The following is an 18,845-nucleotide window of genomic DNA, read 5'->3' as shown; positions in this document are numbered from 1 at the left end:
GTTTGATATATGTATGTCCTTTTTGGTGAAATGGTGGTTCATGTCCTTTGTCCATTTTTTAATTGGATTTATTTTTACTGTTGTGTATTGAGTTCTTTATGTATTCTAGATGCTAGTCCTTTGTCAGACACATGGTTTGCACATATTTTCTCATAGTAACTTTTTTTGTCTGAACATTTTTAATTTTGATGAGGTGCAATTTATCATTTTTCCTTTTTAATCATGTTCTTGGTTTCAAGTCTGAGAACTATTTCCTTAGTCATAGATTTCCAAATTTTCTTATAAATTTTCCTAAAAGTTTTATAGTATTATGTGTTTATGTCTCCATTTTGAGTTAATTTTTGTTTAAATTACATGGTGCCTGTGGATGTCCAATGACTTTCACATTACTTGTGAAAAGGCTATCTTTTGTATATTGGATTGCTTTTGCAACTTTGCTCCATTCTGGATGAAACAGTCTGGTGGATCAAAAAATAAAGTGTGTGATCAAGGAAGCACACAATAGGGTTCCTCTCTTATTTTCCTGGGACTGTTTAGGTATATTTATGTGAGTCATTTTTGAGTACTTGCTCTGTTCCACTGATCTATGGATCTATCCTCTTATCAATACCATACAGTTTGATTACTGCAGCTATGTAGTTAGCCTTAATATTGAGTATAGTTTCCTCTCACTTTATTCTTCTTTTTCAAGTTAGTTTTAGTCATTCTGGAGTTTGTATATTTCCATAAATTTTAAAATATGCTTGTCTACGTCAACAGATGAAAACTTTCTGAGTTTTTGATAGAAGTTACATTAAATCTATAGTCAATTGGAGAAGAAAAGACATCTTTATTATGTTAAGTTTTCCAATCTATGAACACAGTATGTCTTTCCATTTGCTGAGGTCTTTGATTTTTTTCATTGGACTTTGTAATTTTCAGCATATAAGTTTTGTACATATTTTGTAAAGTTTATATCGACATATTTCATTTCATTTGGAGTTATAGTAGTTGTTATTGTTTTTAATTTAAGGTTTGACATGACATAGAAATGCAATTTTTTTTGCTGTAGAATTTGTATCCTGTGACTTTGATAAACATACTTATTAGTTCTAAGAGGTTTTTTTAATATATTCCCTAAAAGTTTTAAGTAGATTATTATGTCATCTGCAAATAAAGACAATATTTTTCTTCCTTTAAAATTGGTATTTTTTTTTTCTTTATTGAAGTGGGCAGAACTTCCAATTCTGTGTTAAATAAGAGTGGTGATATTAGGGGAATAGCATTCAGTTCTGAGGTATCTAACAAGTTCTCCTTCCTCTATCCACCTTTACAAGTTCACTTTTGATTTCATCTTGCACTATTCCCAGGGGTTATATTTGTACTGACAGGGGAAAGGAAAAGAGCCACAAGAAATGAATCTGCTCCATTTCATATGAACAGGAAGTCAAATAGTTTATTTGAAAAGTCTTTTTTAATGCTTCTTTTTCATGTGCAGTTAACACATTAGTTAGCAAATGGTCAATTGAATGCTGTTCCCCAATTAAGTATGTTGTTAGCTATAGATGTATTGTAGCTATTCTTTGTTAAAATAATTTTCTCTATTCCTAACTTAATTAGAGATTTTATCATGAATGGGTTTTGGGTTTTGTCAAATACTTTTTCAGCACTGATGGATATGATCAATTGCAGTTTCTTTTCTAGCCTATTGATAAGGTTGATTACATTGATTGATTTCAAATGTTGAGCTAGCCTTGCATACCTGAAATAAATCTCATTTAATCATGGTATAAAATTCATTTTATACCTCGTTAGGTTTGACTTGTTAACATTTTGTTGAGGATTTTTTGTGTGTAATTTTATGAGAGATATTAGTCAGTAGTTTTCTTTTATTGCTGTGTTTTTCTAGTTTGGGTTTCAAGGTAATACTGGCCTCGTAAAATGAGCTGGGAATTACGCCCTCTGATTCCATTTTTTGGCAAGAAAATGTACAAAATGGTTTTAATTGTTTTTTTAAATGTTTGGTAGAATTCTCCAGTGATACCATTGGATCTTAAAGATTTCCTTTGACAGCTTTTAAATTACAAATTCTATTTATGTAATGGTTATAGAACTATTCAGATTATTTTCATCCCTCTGGAGTTTTGGTTGTTTGTAGTTTTTGAGGAATTGGTCTATGTCTTCTAGTTGTCACATTTATGAACATACATAAAGTTGTTTATATTTCCTTGTAATTCTTTTATTTCCTGTAAGATCATTAATAATATTTGCTGTTTAATTCCTGATATTAGTGATTGCTGTTTTTTCTTTACCTTTGATAGTCTTGTTGAAGTTTTATCAATTTTAGTGGTTCTTTCTAATGACTAGGTATCTGTTTCATTTGTTATCTCAATTGTTTCCCTGTTTTTAATTTCATTGATTTCTGTTGTTATCTCTATTGTTTCCTTCCTTTTGTTTGCTTTAGGTTTATTTTGCCTTTCTTTTTCTAGTTTCCTGACATAAGAAGTTAGATTATTGATTTGTGACCTCTCTTTTCTACTGTTAGCTATCAATTTGCCTATTAACACTGCTTTGCTTGCATCCCATATATTTTGATATATTACATTTTTTCTTTTCATTCAGGTCTATGAATATTTTATTTCCTTTGAGATGATAAAGCTTTGCAGGCTGAGTCATTTGTTGTAGGGGGATCCCCTTTGCCAGCCAGACCAGCATCTTGTTTTCTCTAGGTAGCAGAGGGGAGCCTCATTCATAAGAGAACAAAGATGCTTCCTGGACCAGGTGCTTGTTGTGGCCGGATTACCCTTGCTGGAATCTCCCACCTGCCAGGTGTCTCTCTCGGGGGGGAAAAAGAGCCTCAGTCTTGGTGTGCTTCTTATTTTTAGCAGGATCTGCAATAGGTCCTCTCCCCTGTGCTGCCCGACTCACCTGTGTTGTCAGTGAGACTCTAGTTCAATTCTCCAGAGGAATGAGCATACCTAGACTGCCTTCTGTTGCTAGAGTTGGGAGATGCCAGACCTGGTTTCCTTTCTGCTGTTGAGTGGGTGGTCCCAAGACACTCTACCACTATGTGATTCCTCTAGTTCTGGGGTTTCTAACAAGCTCTGCTTCCTCTATCCACCTTTGCAAGTTCACTTTTGATTTCATCTTGTGCTATTCCCAGGGGTTATAGTTGTACTCACAGGGGAAAGGAAAAGAGCCATGAGAAATGAATCTGCTCCATCTCACATGAACAGGAAGTCAAATAGTTTATTTGAAAAGTCTTTATTAATGCTTCTTTTTCATGTCCAGTTAACATATTAGTTAGCAAATGGTCAATTGAGTTGTGCAATCAATAGCAGTCACAAATATTATGATCACAGACCTGTATCATCAGCCAAGTGTTTGTCAATATGTGCTACAATGATTTCCTCATTCACACAGTGCCACGTGGAAACATGCAGAATGCTGTGAGATTTAAGGACTGGAAGAAAACCGGCTGTTACCGGAAGTCTTCAGCCAAAGACAGTGAGATGATCCTCCCGTCTTAATGGATACTTCCCATAACTGCATGTTGCAGTTTTCAAGTAGATAAAAGAGACATGTATTTTGTGAATAGGGCAGGGATAAATGTTTTAGTTTCAAATAAAAAAAAAATCACCAAAGGGTCATGTTAATTTAATGGCAAGTCAGATTATAGAACGTGGTTCTTGTGTTTTGAATATCCCCTAGGTTTATTGGAATATAGAGTGATATTCAGACCAACCAAGGATTATAAGCAATTACACACCAGAACATATTTTGGAAAAATATTCTGAGTGATTTTGCTTAATTCTGTGCCATATCAATTCATCAAAGTGGTAATTCATCTAAAATGCTAAAATTATGTATAAAATTCTGCACTTGGCACACTGGTAACTCCAAGAATAAGAAGAAAAGAAATCTTGCTTTCAGGACTAGCTCTACTCAAAGAGATTTTACAAACACCAATGAAAAAGAGCCTATGATACAGGACAGCACATAATTAAGTTTCCATGATTAGGAAGAAAAATTACCACAGCGATTCAGAAGAGAGTGATTGCTGTGAATTGGGCTGGTAAGTGAAAGTTTGAGGGATGTTCAGCATAGGTGTGATGGGGTGGGTGGGAGGTGCACACTGTTAATACAGCGAGAAAGTCAAAATAGGCAAATGATTTGCAGAGGGCAGGCTGTCAGCCAGTCTAGCTGGAGGAGTGAACTTGTTTTAGTAGAGAATTTAGCTGAGGCCAGGTTCTGCAAGACGAATATTAGACTGGGAAGATCTCTGTTTTCTGAGAATACAGGGGACTTTGCAATGTTTTGAACTGATAGTTGGTGCAAGCAAATACTGAGTAGGTGAGCATCATTTTGCAGAGAGTCACGGTTGGGACTAGATAAAGATGTGTGTGTGTGTGTGTGTGTGTGTGTGTATCATTTAACATCATGGTTATTTATTTTCCGTGGTTTGGTATCAAAGTTCACAGTAAACTGCTCTCTTCAATATTGCTTTTAGTATGATTTCAGCTTATCCATGTGCAGTTGAAAGTAAATAATATGAAGGTCAAAACTGTAAAATTAGTGGTTTCACTGTGACCCTGTTATGTGGCCCTGACCAATATCCACTTTTCCAAGGCTCAACTGAATATATGGGAAGAGAGCGAAAATAATCAAAGAACACTCCAAAGTGTCTACTCTGGTGGATTGGGACAAAATGACAAATGCACTAATTTTAAAACATTTTGTGATTTTTATATTCATAAAAAGAGTTGGCATGCTACCTAAAACAATAGGCTACCTAAAATAATAATATGAGTAACATGCTTTATAAACCAAAGAACATAGATAAAATCCTTTACCATACAGAATTATTAAGTATATACTGCCTGTTAGAGAGAAAAAAACAGACAAGTGATGTGTTTGTATGAGAAATAAAAGCAGGTGTTATAACTCAACAGTGAGATCATCTCCCTAACATGAAGCTGGCTTTTGATTGAAGAGCCGACTACCCTCATGTGATTCCCACGTACTAATGAGTGCCGACCAGTTGCACATAAGTTAGGACTCAAGTTTGACCTAACAGAGTTAGGCAAGTGTGTGCGACTCTGGGAGAAGCATATTGAATAAAATACAGTGTCATTTAATAATTATATGTCTTATTACATTATTGCTCGAGTAATAATTTTCAATCCAATAACATAACGATTATCATCCTTTGTGTATGCCTATGTTGTGACAGTGACACAAAATAGTAAAGGAGACTTGAATAAATGTTTTTTGAATGGAGACAAATAAATGAGTGAATAATGAAAATCTGCGCTCTATTTCTTCTTCAGAGAAGCTGACATAGGAAGAGAAGCAAAGCGAAGAAAGCAATCCATGGAAATGGCCAGGGAAAGTCAGCTCGTTTTCATTCTGGACTTAGATCAGGCCATCCGAACAACGTTGCTTGTTCTCTGAAAGAGTCTTTCATTCTTGGCATGGAGGGCATAAGAGCAAATGTTATGAAAATTCAGTGAGAAACCTCACCTTCTGGAAATGATATATGTATCTCATTTAAACTCACTTGAGCACCATTACACTCACGTTAGACAAGGTCCGGTATGCATGAGATTTAAATGATGAAGCTCTAGGTAACTGCTTTGCAATGCCCATGAACAATAAAATCGTGAGTGTGCATTTTTAAAAATAAGTAGATAATGAGATGTGAAATCATTACAATTATGCTTTTCTAAGTAAAAGCTGCCAACTTGCTGACATCAAAACTGTGCCATCCACAGCTTAAAATAGAGTGGATGCATTTCCTAAAGCCCATCACTTTGCTGTCACATTCATTTGCCTCTTTCAAATGAAGGGCTTATTTCACCTTTTATAAGTAATTATAGGCTGAGAAGTCCCTGCTCTGTCTCCTACCTACTTCGCCTCTCATGCTTTGGGTTCTGCCACTTCTCCCAGGCAGGCTTATAATGGAGCAGGACAAGGCTTAAAGGATGAAAATCCAGCGAGGGAATGGTATTCTGACTTGGGAAGGGCCCTGAGCAATTCAGCTATTAAGGTGGCACTCCCTTGTAGTTAAGGTAGCACTCTTTTGTAGTTAAGGTAGTACTCTCTTGTAGTTAAATTTTGGGCAGATTTTCAGGCTCAGTTCTACTCAGTGCTCAAGTTGCAAATGACCTTTGCTCTACAAACCCATGACTTTTTTTCTTTCTGTTAAAGTTGAGGTCTTGGTACAAGCAAAATTACATAGAAGAAACTGCGAGGGAAGACTGAGTGTAACCCTCCCAGTCATTCCCAAACCAATCACAAGTACCCACTTCATGCTGGAAAAGCATTGATAAGTGTTTGGGCAAACCACTGTTCTGGTCCTACAGTGATTCCAGAGCCAGCACTGCACTTAGCTCTTTGTGAGTTTGTTTACCAGCCGTGGACTGAGCACCACTTCCAGCTAAAAATAAAGTGATTGTTTAAAAAATTTAGCTCCAGCTTTCAACAATTGAGCTGCCTAGTTAGGGAACAGAGAGGATATTAAAATAGTAGCTATTGTAACAGAATAAAGATAGGTGGTGTCAGGTCACAGGGATTGTGAAGGGCAAATCCCCATAGAAGGGCAGAGGAGGTGACTCTGTGAGACACTCTGTGAACACTTCATAGACTTGGCAAAGTTTCTTCTAGTCTTTGCCTGGAAAACATGTTTTCAATAAGAGGAACTGAAAAAGAAGGAGCAGAAAAACGAGTCTAAGGATAAATAGGCCTGGAAATATCATGCTTTGGCTTTGGAGGTGGTAATGATAATGATCTGTACAAGATGTGGTTCTTACTTTACGCAGAAACATTTCCTCCACCTCTGAACTAACCTGCAACCTCAGAGCACAGTTTCCACCTCAAGCACCCACTTTTCTCGGCTTGTCTGCCTGAGAGCTTTTTCCTGAGTCACAGGAGCTTGCTGGCCCATTGCTGGGGCATCAAGAAGGGTGTGAGGTTTAATGGCCCCAGGGGAAACCCCAGACAATTAAAAATGGACACCAGTGGATAACTACCCACAGGTTCTTTACCTGCATTCTACACAGAAGGTCCTCAGAAGGGAAAGGGCTAGTGTAGCAGACAGAATAATGGCTCCCAAGAAAATCCATGTCCTGTCCAAGATGGTGGCTCATGCCTGTAATCCCAATGCTTTGGGAGGCTGAGGCAGGAATATCACAAGGCCAGGAGTTTGAGACCAGCCTGGGCAACAAAGCCAGGCCTGTCTATACAAAAGAAAATTATAACAACAAAGAAATCCATGTCCTAATTCCCAGACTCTTTGAATAAAATACGATTAAAGTAAGGATTTTGAGATGGGGAGGTTTTCTTGGATTATGTGGGTGGACTGTAATCACGAGGATCTTCGGAGGGGAAAGAGAGAGGAAGGAAAGTCAGGGTCAGAGAGAGATGTGAAGATGTCACATTGCTGGCTTCGAAGATGGAGATGAAGATGGAGATGAAGCCATGGCATGCAGGCTGAAATAAACAATACAACCAATTTTTCTCTAGAGAGCTCAGAAAGGAATGCAGCACAGATGATACCTTCATTTCCCAGGCCCTTGTCACCTCACACCTAAATTATTAAGATAACCTAATTAGTTTCCTATTGACAGTCTTTCTCTGTTCCGATCCACCCTGCACTGAGTCAACAGGTTACTCCCTCTGAAGCTCCCTGCAGAAACTCTCAATGGCTCTTATGACATTGCTATCACTTACTAGAGTTAACTGTATTAGATACGGGCTCTGGAGTCTGGCGCTTCTTTGTAAATCCTTCTGGCTTCTTAAGCTTTGATGTGTAAAAGATGCTCTCAGGCTTTCCTTTTTTTTTTTTTTTTTTAAGGCTGAATAGTATTTCATTGTATAGATGTAGCACATTCTCAGCAACATGGGGGAACCTGAAGGACATTATGCTACGTGAAATAAACTAGACATGGAAGAACAAATACTACATGATACTACTTACACAAGGAATAAAAAAGAGTCAGACTCAAAGAACGAGAGAGTGAAGTGGTGATTGTCAGGGCCTGGGGAGAGGGGCAAATGGGGAGATATTAGTCAAAGAGTATTAAGTTTTGATTATACAAGATAAATAAGTCCTAGAGATCTACTGCACAGCATTGTACCTATGTCAACTATAATGTGTTGTATGCTTAAAAGTTTGCTAAGAGGGTAGATGTTATGTTATGTATTATCACAGAAGCCATAATAATAATGAATAAGATGACAGGAGGAAATTTTTGGAGGCGTTGTATGGGTTTATGGCACAGATTCGGGTGATGGCTTCATGTGTGCATACTTATCTCCATACTCATCCAGTTGTACATGTTAAATATCAGCTTTTTGTATGTCAGTTTTCCCTCACTAAAGTGCTTTAAAAATGCTTGTAGGCCCTGGACAGCATGTTCAAAAAGCGTATTTTAAATCCCTACCCTTATGGTATACTGACCCAATTAATGACCTCCCTGAATCCATGCCTAGATCAGTGCCTTGCATTGTGACTTTGTAGTTACTCGCATTAAAAGGTGGAGTTGAGGCCGGGCGTGGTGGCTCACGCCTGTAATCCCAGCACTTTGGGAGGCCGAGGAGGGCAAATCACGAGGTCAGGAGATCAAGACCATCCTGGTGAACACGGTGAAACCCCATCTCTACTAAAAATACAAAAAAAGTAGCAGAGCGTGATGGTGGGCGCCTGTAGTCCCAGCTTCTTGGAAGGCTGAGGCAGGAGAATGGTGTGAACCCGGGAGGCAGCGGAGCTTGCAGAGAGCCAAGATCGGGCCACTGCACTCCAGCCTGGGCAAGACAGCGATACTCCGTCTCAAAAAAAAAAAAAAAAAGTGGAGTTGATTTCTCATATTTTGAATAGCTAACTTACAACCAACCCTCAAAGACTCAGATTCCACAGGTAGATGTGGGGAAATGCCTCTGAAAACTCATTTTTAACAGAAGATTCTGTTTTGAGACTTGTCCAAAGACCTAACTTGGGAAGCATTAGGATACAGAAGCTCAGTTGCAGAGAAATTAACATGAGGTGAGAGATGAGGTCTGTGAAGGCAGCGTAGGCCTGACAAGCGCTTGGAGAGCAATGACAGCTAAGAGATTACTATAGTGACCCATAACTGAGTCAAACCTCACATGGGAGAATATGCAGATGTACTTGCAGCAGATGCCTGGAGGAGTGTTGAACTACTGATCCAGCAGTGTGTCCATGAGAAGTTACTCTGGTTTATAAATATGACTTTGTAGAATCATAGCTATAAATTTACATCCAGAAAAGTACCTATACTTGATTATTTTTATCATAACCCTTAAGCAAAGGCACACCAGGAAGAAGCACAGTACACAAAGCAGATGCACATGATGGAAGTAGATGACTGTGCACCCCGAGTGTTCTGTCTCCCTTTCCCAGTGCTGCCTTCCCTTGAGGCCATGGAGGGATCTCTGTGGACCAGAGTAAGAAAATCACTGACCTGCAGGATGAAATTTACATTCCTTGGTCTGGTATGCAAGGCTCCCACAATCTGGTTTTATTGTTCAGGTTATACATTGCTGCTTAAAAACCACCTCAAACTCGGTGGCATAAAACAACAACTGCTTTATGCCCATAGATCTGTAGGTCAGGAAGTCAGATTTGGCACAGCAGAAATGCCATGTCTCTGCCCTCTTGGATGTATGCAGCCTCAGTGGGGAAGGCTCAAATGGTTGTGGCTGGAATCTTCTGGGGGCTTATTCACTTACATGCCTGGCACCTGGGTGACATGAATCAAAGGCTGAGCTCATCTGGAAGTGCTGACTAAAGCTTTTCCATGCCTCTCCATTTGGCTTCGGTTTCTTTCAGCAAGGTGGCTGGGTTCCAAAATGGAGTGTCATGATAAGGGTCATGTGGATAGTGAGTGTTCCAAGAAATCCAAACAGAACCTGCATGAACTTTGATGAACTAGCTTCAGGAATCTCATGACTTCACCTCTACTGTATTTCCTTGGTCACGGTAGTCACGGTAGTCACAAGGTTCCATTCCAGTTCCATAGGAGGAAATCTGGACACCTCTGCTTGGTGCTAGGAATGTCTTTATTGTCTTGGGGGATGGAGATATTGATGCTGAAATCTTTAGGAAACACAAAAATCTGCCGATCTGCCACAGTCCACGCCACAACAATCCTTTTTTTTTTTTTTTTTGTTACGGCGTCTTGCTCTGTTGCCCAGGCTGGAGTGCAGTGGCATGATCTCCGCTCACTGCAAGCTCCGCCTCCCGGGTTCACGCCATTCTCCTGCCTCAGCCTCCCAAGTAGCTGGAACTACAGGTGATTGCCACCACGTCTGGCTAATTTTTGTGTGTGTGTGTTTTAATTGAGACAGGGTTTCACTGTGTTAGGCAGGATGGTCTCGATCTCCTGACCTCGTGATCCGCCAACCTCGGCCTCCCAAAGTGCTGGGATTATAGGCGTGAGCCACTGCACCCAGTTGGCCACAACAATTTTTAACCACGCAAAATGCAAAAACCGTTTGCAAACACCACAGTGGCTTGTCATATTATAATTCCAACTTAAAGGCCAAGATCTCATCTAGATCAGGTCTAGATAAAGATGAAGCTCCTCAGGCCGAGGCCTTTTAGTACAGTTCCATGAGACAAGCTATTGGTCCTCAAATCCCTACAAACAATAGTGGGAGCTAGATGACTATAGCAGGCATCTCAGAAGAACACAGGAAAGGAAAATTGCTGTTGTGGCAAATCTCTGGGAAATACATCCTGCCATACTTTTCAGCTTCTCATCTACTCATTTCTAATGTGGATCTTGCATCATCTGTTAAGGGCATCATGCTTCTACAGGTTTCTCTGCTTCTGTTCACAAAGTTCTTCCCTGCTAGAATTATCTTCACAACTCTTTCCTGCCAATCAAGACCTATCTCCCAGCCAGGTGCAGTGTCTCAAGCCTGTAATCCCAGGCATTTTGGGAAGCTGAGGTGGGTGGACCACCTGAGGTCAGGAGTTCGAGACCAGTCTGGGCAATATCGCAAAACCCCATCTATACTAAAAATACACACACACACACACACACACACACACACACACACACACATACACACACACACACACACACAACAAACAAACAAACAAAAAAACATTAGCTGGGCATGGTGGCAGGTGCCTGTAATCCCAGCTACTTGGGAGGCTGAGACAGGAGAATTGCTTGAACCCGGGAGGTGGAGGTGGCAATGAGCTGAAATCATGCCACTGCACTCCAGCCTGGGTAACAAGACCGAAACTTCATCTCAAAAAACAAACAAACAAACAAAACTATCCCCCTCTAGGTGTCCCAATACCTCCTGTTCCTTGAGGTTTCCTATGACAGTCCAATCTACAGTTACATGTTCAAATTCTCCATCACCGAGTACCCACTATTGCCATGCATAGTGTTTGGTGCTGAGGATAAAAGAAAGAACAAACACAGGATGAGCTTTAACCTCAAGAAGCTCAGAGACTAGTGGGGAAGATAAATCTCAATTAAACAATTACACAAACAAATACAATAGTTCAACAGTAACATGCAAGAGAGGGGCAGAATGCCATGAGAATCTGTACAAGAGAATTTAACCAGTAGATAGTGTAGGAAAGGCCTTCACAAAGACATGATAATGGACTAACCAACGGGTCATATTCAAAGAGGAGTTTTAGGCAGTGGACCATTATGAGCATAAACCTCGAGGCAGGAATGAGCATGAAAAGAAGAAAAAGGGTAGAGGGTAGAGGGTAAGTGAGATGGGGCTTGAGAGTTGGGCGTGGGGGGCTGTCTATCCATGAACAGTGGCAGCCCTTGAAGCATTTAAACTGAGGTGGAGTGGGGAGAGTGTGGTCGGCATGATCGGATTTGCCATCTAAAAAGATTTTGTTGGTAGGGGTGTATGGAGAATGGATCACAGTGGGGCCCGATGTGGGCAGCCAAATTTGAAGACCTTTGATTAGTTTAGGCTGGTGAGTTGGTTATTGGAGCATTGGTAGTATTGAACGAATTTGGACACCTCAACACCCATGAAACACTTAAATCCACACCATTTTGTAACATCTCATATTTTCATGTATTTGATTCATGATTAAATTCACTGATTAATCTGGACACACAGGTATACTAGTTTTTTCCCTCAAACTACATGGTATGGTATAATAAAATTCTTACGGTTGGACTTTTTAAAATATATTTTTAAGTGATCAACATATGGATATGTAGTTACTACAGCTTGAATATCCTTTGTCTGAAATGCTTGGAACCAGAAGTATTTCCGATTTTATATTTCTTCAAATCTTGGAATGGTTGCATACTCATAATGAGATATCTTGGGGACAGTACCCAAATCTAAACACAAAATTCATCTATGTTTCATATACACCTTATGTGGATAGGCTGAAGATAATTTTATACAATATTTTGAATAATTTTGTGCACCCATCACATGAGACCAGGAGTGGAATTTTCCACTTGTGCTGTCATTTTGGTGCTCAAAAAGTTTCAGATTCGGAGCATTTCAGATTTTGGATTTTCAGAATAGGGCTGCTCAATCTATATTAAATAAACATTTGAATGAGAGCACAAATTAAAGAACAAATAAATTAATTTGAAGGCTTTTTTTTTTTAATAAGGACTATTTTAAGTTCTCTTTCTAAAATATCAACAGTACTCATTGAAATTGTCAAATAATAATCTGTTGCACAAAGTAAAATTTGGGGCCACTCTCAAGAGTGCCAGCAATTTTTCAGAACCAACATGAGAAGTGTTTAAAAATTATCCCTTGCAGTCAGGCCTTGGCCTCCTGCAGATCTCCATGGAAACTGGCTATGGTTTAGGCCTTGAAACAATCAATTCTGGTCAACCACCAGGTTTGGGCCACAACCCCACAATCACACCATGGGAGGAGCTTAAATGTCACACAGTCCAAAGTCTGTCCTTGACAAATGTCTGGTGGCTGCACTAGGATGGATGGCTCTGGTGACCTGTCCAGCTGCTACTGATCCTACTCTGAGACCTTAGCCCAGTGCACACTACCCTAGGAGTTCTGAAATGGCACCATCCAACCACCTATTCAGATTGTATGGTAGTTAGTGCTGTGAGCCATCTTATCATGGTCATTTGAAAGCAAATCAAGGGTCTAACGATCAAAGATGTATCTTGGAGGGGGTGGGCAATTGTGAGACAGAGTTGTGGGCATAGGTGGACTCATACTATCTTTAAGAAAAAACCTTATGAAATCCTGAACACCAAGCAGAATGTTTTAGTAGATGTTAAAGATCTTGAAGGTAGTCATTATAGAGAGATAAGACTCCAGTCAAGGGAAGGCTAAGACAGTACGCCTAGCAACATTAAGTAACAAACAAACAAACAAACAAAAAACCCCAAAAACAGGGCATATATGAGTGGCCCCCTTTGTGATATGGTGGATACAATTAGATCAGTTAGTGTATAGACTGAGGGCATATTAGGGAGAATGCAACAATCAGGATGGCAGAGAAGAAAGGAATCCCAGAATGACCCTCTGTCCTTATGAGTTTCAGATACTACAACATCATCTGAAGGGATGGCCCCCAACGGTTGTTAGCTGACTACCTTCTGGAAACACCAGAATCCTTAGGGAAGAAGACCTCAGAATCAAGGCAGAGTTATTAGATATCCAAATACAGATGTTGCTAGTGTCTTAGTCTGTTTTCTGTTGCCATAAATGAATACCATACACGGGGCAATTTATAAAGAGTAAAGATGTATTTAGCTCGATTCTGGAGTCTGGGAAGTCCAGGAGCATGGCACCAACATCTGGCAAGGTGCTTTGTACTGTTGTCATACATGACAGAAGGCATTCTCAGGGTGAAGAGGCAGGAGTGTGTCAGCTCAGGCTTCTCTTCCTCTTCTCATTCAGCCACCAGTCCCATCATGGGATCCCCACTCTGATAACATTGTGTAATCCTCATTCCTTCCCAAAGACCTCACTTCCAAATACCATCAACATAAAAATTTGAAGATTAAGTTTCCAACACATTAAATTTGGGGTGAGAGAAACATATTCAAATAATAGCAGTGATTATAGTCAAGAATTAAGATAACTCAGTCAGACAATGAACTCTTCCCTGCTAAGTCAGTATAGCCCTGGACTGTCCCATGTGCAATGCAATGGCCCTTACAGCTCACATAATGAGAGATAAATGTAACCCTGGAACAGTCAAACCAAGGGCAACTCAGTGCTTCTCCCAAACTAGTGTACTAGGTGGACCACTTATCTAAAATTATACAAGTCCTGAATATAACTATGGCTGCAGGATGCATTTTCTCCCTTTTCTCACGTCCCTTGGTACTCCAGAGTCAGGAGTAGGGGATAATCTGGATCCACACGGTTGCAGAGAGTATTTTCCCCATATCCTGACTTCCTCAAGCAGCTGGAATATCTTGACTTTCCTTTGACAAAAACTGGGCAGACACCAACCTGTAGACACGACTATCTCCTGGCTAAATGCTGAGTGAATTGTGTGTGGTTTGTCTTTTCTTCAGGATGAAAAAGGTTCTTAAGTTACTGGAAAAGATTTGGAAGCAATGCTTCCAAAAAGGCTAAAGATATTTGCTGTATGACACTATATACTAGATAATGTGTGTATCCCAGTTTTGTTCTTACAAATAATCATTTCCTATGTGCTAGGTGCAGCCACCCAGCCATTTCTAACCATATTTTAATGTGTTCTGTGACTGTGTCTGTAGGTAGCCTCATACATCTTTTAAGTCCAAATGGTAAGAGTTGCAGACAATGATGTGTACAACCTTTGGGTTTGTGTCATAGACAGAGATGTAAAAGTTATCTTATCCAAGACTGATCTCAGAAAATAGTTGGCTTCTTGCAAATCTTTATGCAAACTGGCTCCATTCCAATGCTTATGGCAATCAGTTCTTTTGTCCAACGCGATGTTTGGACCTCAGTATTCCCCTCTTGGGAAATACTGCCACCCATGACCAGAGGAGGTAATGCTACTGCTAACCACAGCCCCTGAGCTGGCACGATGGAGCAGAAGCCTAGGTTTGGTCATGTCGTATTGCTTGTGTTCCCAGTACCAGATCCTATCAGGAGAAAGAGATCTTACCAGGAGAGAGAGACTTGCATTTTCCTAATCATGCATCGTAAAAGTTGTACAGCACAAGGGTCAAGAAGCTTCCTCAGTGATGACATCAGCCCTGCTAGATCTCAGGAGCTGTGCTCGCATAAAAGGGAAATGAGGAGCCCGGGTCTACTATCAATAACATCTATGTGAGTTTTCCTCAATTTTTGCTGCTCTAGTAGGCCTCATTGAATGTTGTTGCAATATGAAAGATACCACAGGCTGAAGATGCGTTTAGTATCCAAACCGTTAACAATGTAGACAAGTTTTCGGAGGCAAATGGCTATTAACAAGGAAATCAAGCCTAGACAGTGAAAACTGGTGGACCTTCTCATATCGGGCCAACAGAAGCCCAATGATGCTGTTAAAACCCTGAGATCATGAAGGAAACCTTGCTGAGGATGTTTGCAGCCACTGAATATGCAATCCTTTTGACCTAACCTAATTGTTGGCCTCCGGTTTTGCTTGACCAATACAAAGGACTCTTTGAAGTAGCCTAATTGTTCTTTGTACTGTTTTTAATGTTGCATAAAGGGCACGTGGAACAACAAAAAGGATTTCGATATTTGCCTCTTGTGAGGGCCTCATCAGCATATATTTACTGGGCATGAAGCAACTAGTGTGTTTTGTAAACTAGCTATATATTATCAAATGCTACAGCATGACGCATGAACTCTATACCCCACTATGGGCCTCAACTTTCTGACTTCTCAGAATAAGAAACAATCATGATTATTACTAAGTACTCATTTCTGCCATCTTGGCATCTCGTAGTATTGAAACCTTCCCGAGTCCTGAAAATATTTTTAGTTCTGCAGGCTGGAAGGGTCATGGCTCACTTAGTAACCTCTGGGGGGCCATGTGCTAGAAAACTTCATCCACAGAAGCTGTTTTATCTGTAATGATGAAGAGGTGTGCTAGGAGCAAATAATACAACCACAAAAGCATTAAATTTGTCTCAGGCTTCAGAGGGGTTTACAAGTTGATTGAAGAGGCAAGAATTGTATGCAAAAAGAATTAAGGAATGATATAAAAATTTCCAGTCAAGTGTTAGATCAAGAATGAGTGAATCATAGCAACCAGAGGTGTTTTGTCTGCGTTAAAAAGAAGGAATGATTCAATGTCCCTTAGATGTGAAGGGGTGCACTAGGCAGTATGACATTGAAGCCTGTAATCAAACTATTACAGATTTCCATGTATACTATTAAACAGATATTGACTTTCATGAGGTTATATCAAGATTTATTGGCCTAAGAGGTAAATATTGACTGATAAGATGTTGAGGTCAATAATTACCTCCAGGGACAATAAATCTTTATATTCGCAGACACACAAATTCAATAGTCAGTGTGGTTTGTTAGATTAAACACAAATTCCAAGTCATTAGATATATCTGGAAATCCCTTTTCATAACCATGAATTCTGACAGTTTATAATTCATCTTAAAACAGCATATTTTAAATCAGATCTGATACAACGGTAGAAGAGAAAAGTACTTTTATGTTTAATGATAGCCTTCTGGAAAAAATCATTTTATACATTCCTTCAGGTTGGCTAATTTTATTCTAGCAATGAGTCCAGTAATTGTCACATGGTAGGTACTCCATATACATTTTTAATGAAATTAATCTCACATAATTGGACATTTAAATTTGTAATCAACAACAAAAGCAGATTAAAAAGTATATATTATATAATAATCATCCATGTTTTAAATTCACTCACTTCTTTGTTACAGAAATATTTGTTCAGAACTGATTATAGTGTAAAGAGCATGTTAGAAAAAAAGATTATTCCACCGATGATCTTAGAAGAATTTGGATGGTTTATATGAGCTCTTTCCCTAAAATTTATTCAGAATTTTATTTCAATCAGAAATTTAATTTTAAGTACTTTTAAGTTTAATGTAATTTAGAATGTGAGTTTATAAAACACGAAAATACACGAAACACTGTAGTTTAAAGAGTTAAGTTTTTATTTAGTCAACCAATTACTTTGACAGGATGTGTCTAAATACTGCTTATATTGAGATCTAAACAGTATGACCTTATACCAGAGAGATGGAAAACACAACTGGCAGTTTAGGGCCAGAGTTGGGACTGCAGGCAACATAAAGTGTTGGTATACAAACGAGTTATCTTGGCTTGCCATTAAAGTGTGGTGCAGAAATTCTTTTCTTTTCTTCCTTTCTTTTTTTTTTTTTTTTTTTTTTTTTGAGATGGAGCCTTGCTCTGTCACCCAGGCTGGAATAGTGGCACGATCTCGGCTCACTGCAACCTCTGACTCCTTGGCTCAAGCTATTCTCTATTCTCCTGCCTCAGCTTCCCCAATAACTGGGATTACAGGCACATGACATCATGCCCGGCTACTTTTTGTTTTTTGTATTTTTAGTAGAAATGGGGTTTCACCATGTTGGTCAGGCAGATCTTGAACTCCTGACCTTGTGATCCACCTGCCTCGGCCTCCCAAAGTGCTGGGATTATAGGCATGAGCCACCACACCTGGCTGAAAAAAATGACATTCTGATCCCTTCCCTAATTCAACAAGTATTGGTCTAGATCGGTATTTCTTAAATTGAGACACATAGGCACTGCGGAAATAGAGATGGTCCTGAGGGAGACATGCCTGTGAGCTTAGTGAGAATGTGTGTGTGTGTGTGTGTGTATTAATGTGTATTACATGTAAGTATACTATTTCTGGAAAGATGTCCCATAGCTTTCATCACATTCTCAAAGGAGTCCATAAATTCTAACTTTTGGAGGTACCTTTTAAAAGCCCTGCTTAATTTCAGTGTCATAACTGAGGTAACTTTTTTTGCCTATGGACTGTACTTGATACTGAATCATCAACATGTGCTCCTCAAATATAACAAATGTGCCATCCTAATCTAAGATGTTAATAAGAGGGGAATCTGAGTACAGGGTATATGAGAACTCTCTGTGCTATCCTCGCATTTTTATGAGAATCTAAAACTGGCCTAAAAAATTCAGTTAAAAAAATGAGTTGCCACAATAGATTCAGGCAAGTGCAATAGAGAAATTTGAGAGGGAGGTCGATTCCTGCAAAGGATGCCATAATGAAGCTGGCAGCCCTTGCAATTTTCACCTGTAAAGTGATAAAATAGAACAAGATTACTTTCTGCCCTTTCTACCTCTAAAATTCTTTTCCCAGAAGTACCTGAATGATTGATTTGATTGAAACTAAGAGTCTATAATAAAATCTCCTATGTTGAAAAAATATAGATGAGTTTTTAAAATCATAAATATAGCTTTATTTTATGTATCCAGACACATGTGATCATTTAATCCACAAAATATAATAATTCAATCATAATTACATCTGTGAACATTAGAAACAGTGGGTACGCCTTAATAGGAAGCTTGCACAGGAGATTCAAGGACCGAGAGGTGGTTGGTTTAGTGACCTGTTAATTATTTCTGCAAATCCAGTCCAGTTCCCTCACTTTACAGATGAGGAAAGCTGAGACCAAGAGAACTGATGGAATTTATGTGTAATCACTTGTTTTAGACTCAAGGTCATTAACGTATAGTGAAGAATTTTGAAGGTTAGTTTTGATAGAGAGAGAAAAAAACAGTTATAGTCTCTCTTTTAAGTCCTTATAAGACATTTGGATATGAGCTAAAAGCAAAAATTAAATCTTTTCTTGTTATTCCCTATAACTAGCTGGTTGAGGAAAATCTGAAGCTGTGATGTTTGGAAGCGTGATGTA

The sequence above is a fragment of the Rhinopithecus bieti genome, unplaced genomic scaffold, assembly GCF_001698545.2.
Source record: "Rhinopithecus bieti isolate Rb0 unplaced genomic scaffold, ASM169854v2 scaffold_8783, whole genome shotgun sequence".
In the NCBI taxonomy this organism is placed as follows: domain Eukaryota; kingdom Metazoa; phylum Chordata; class Mammalia; order Primates; family Cercopithecidae; genus Rhinopithecus; species Rhinopithecus bieti.
Note: the sequence above shows the minus strand (reverse complement) of the source record.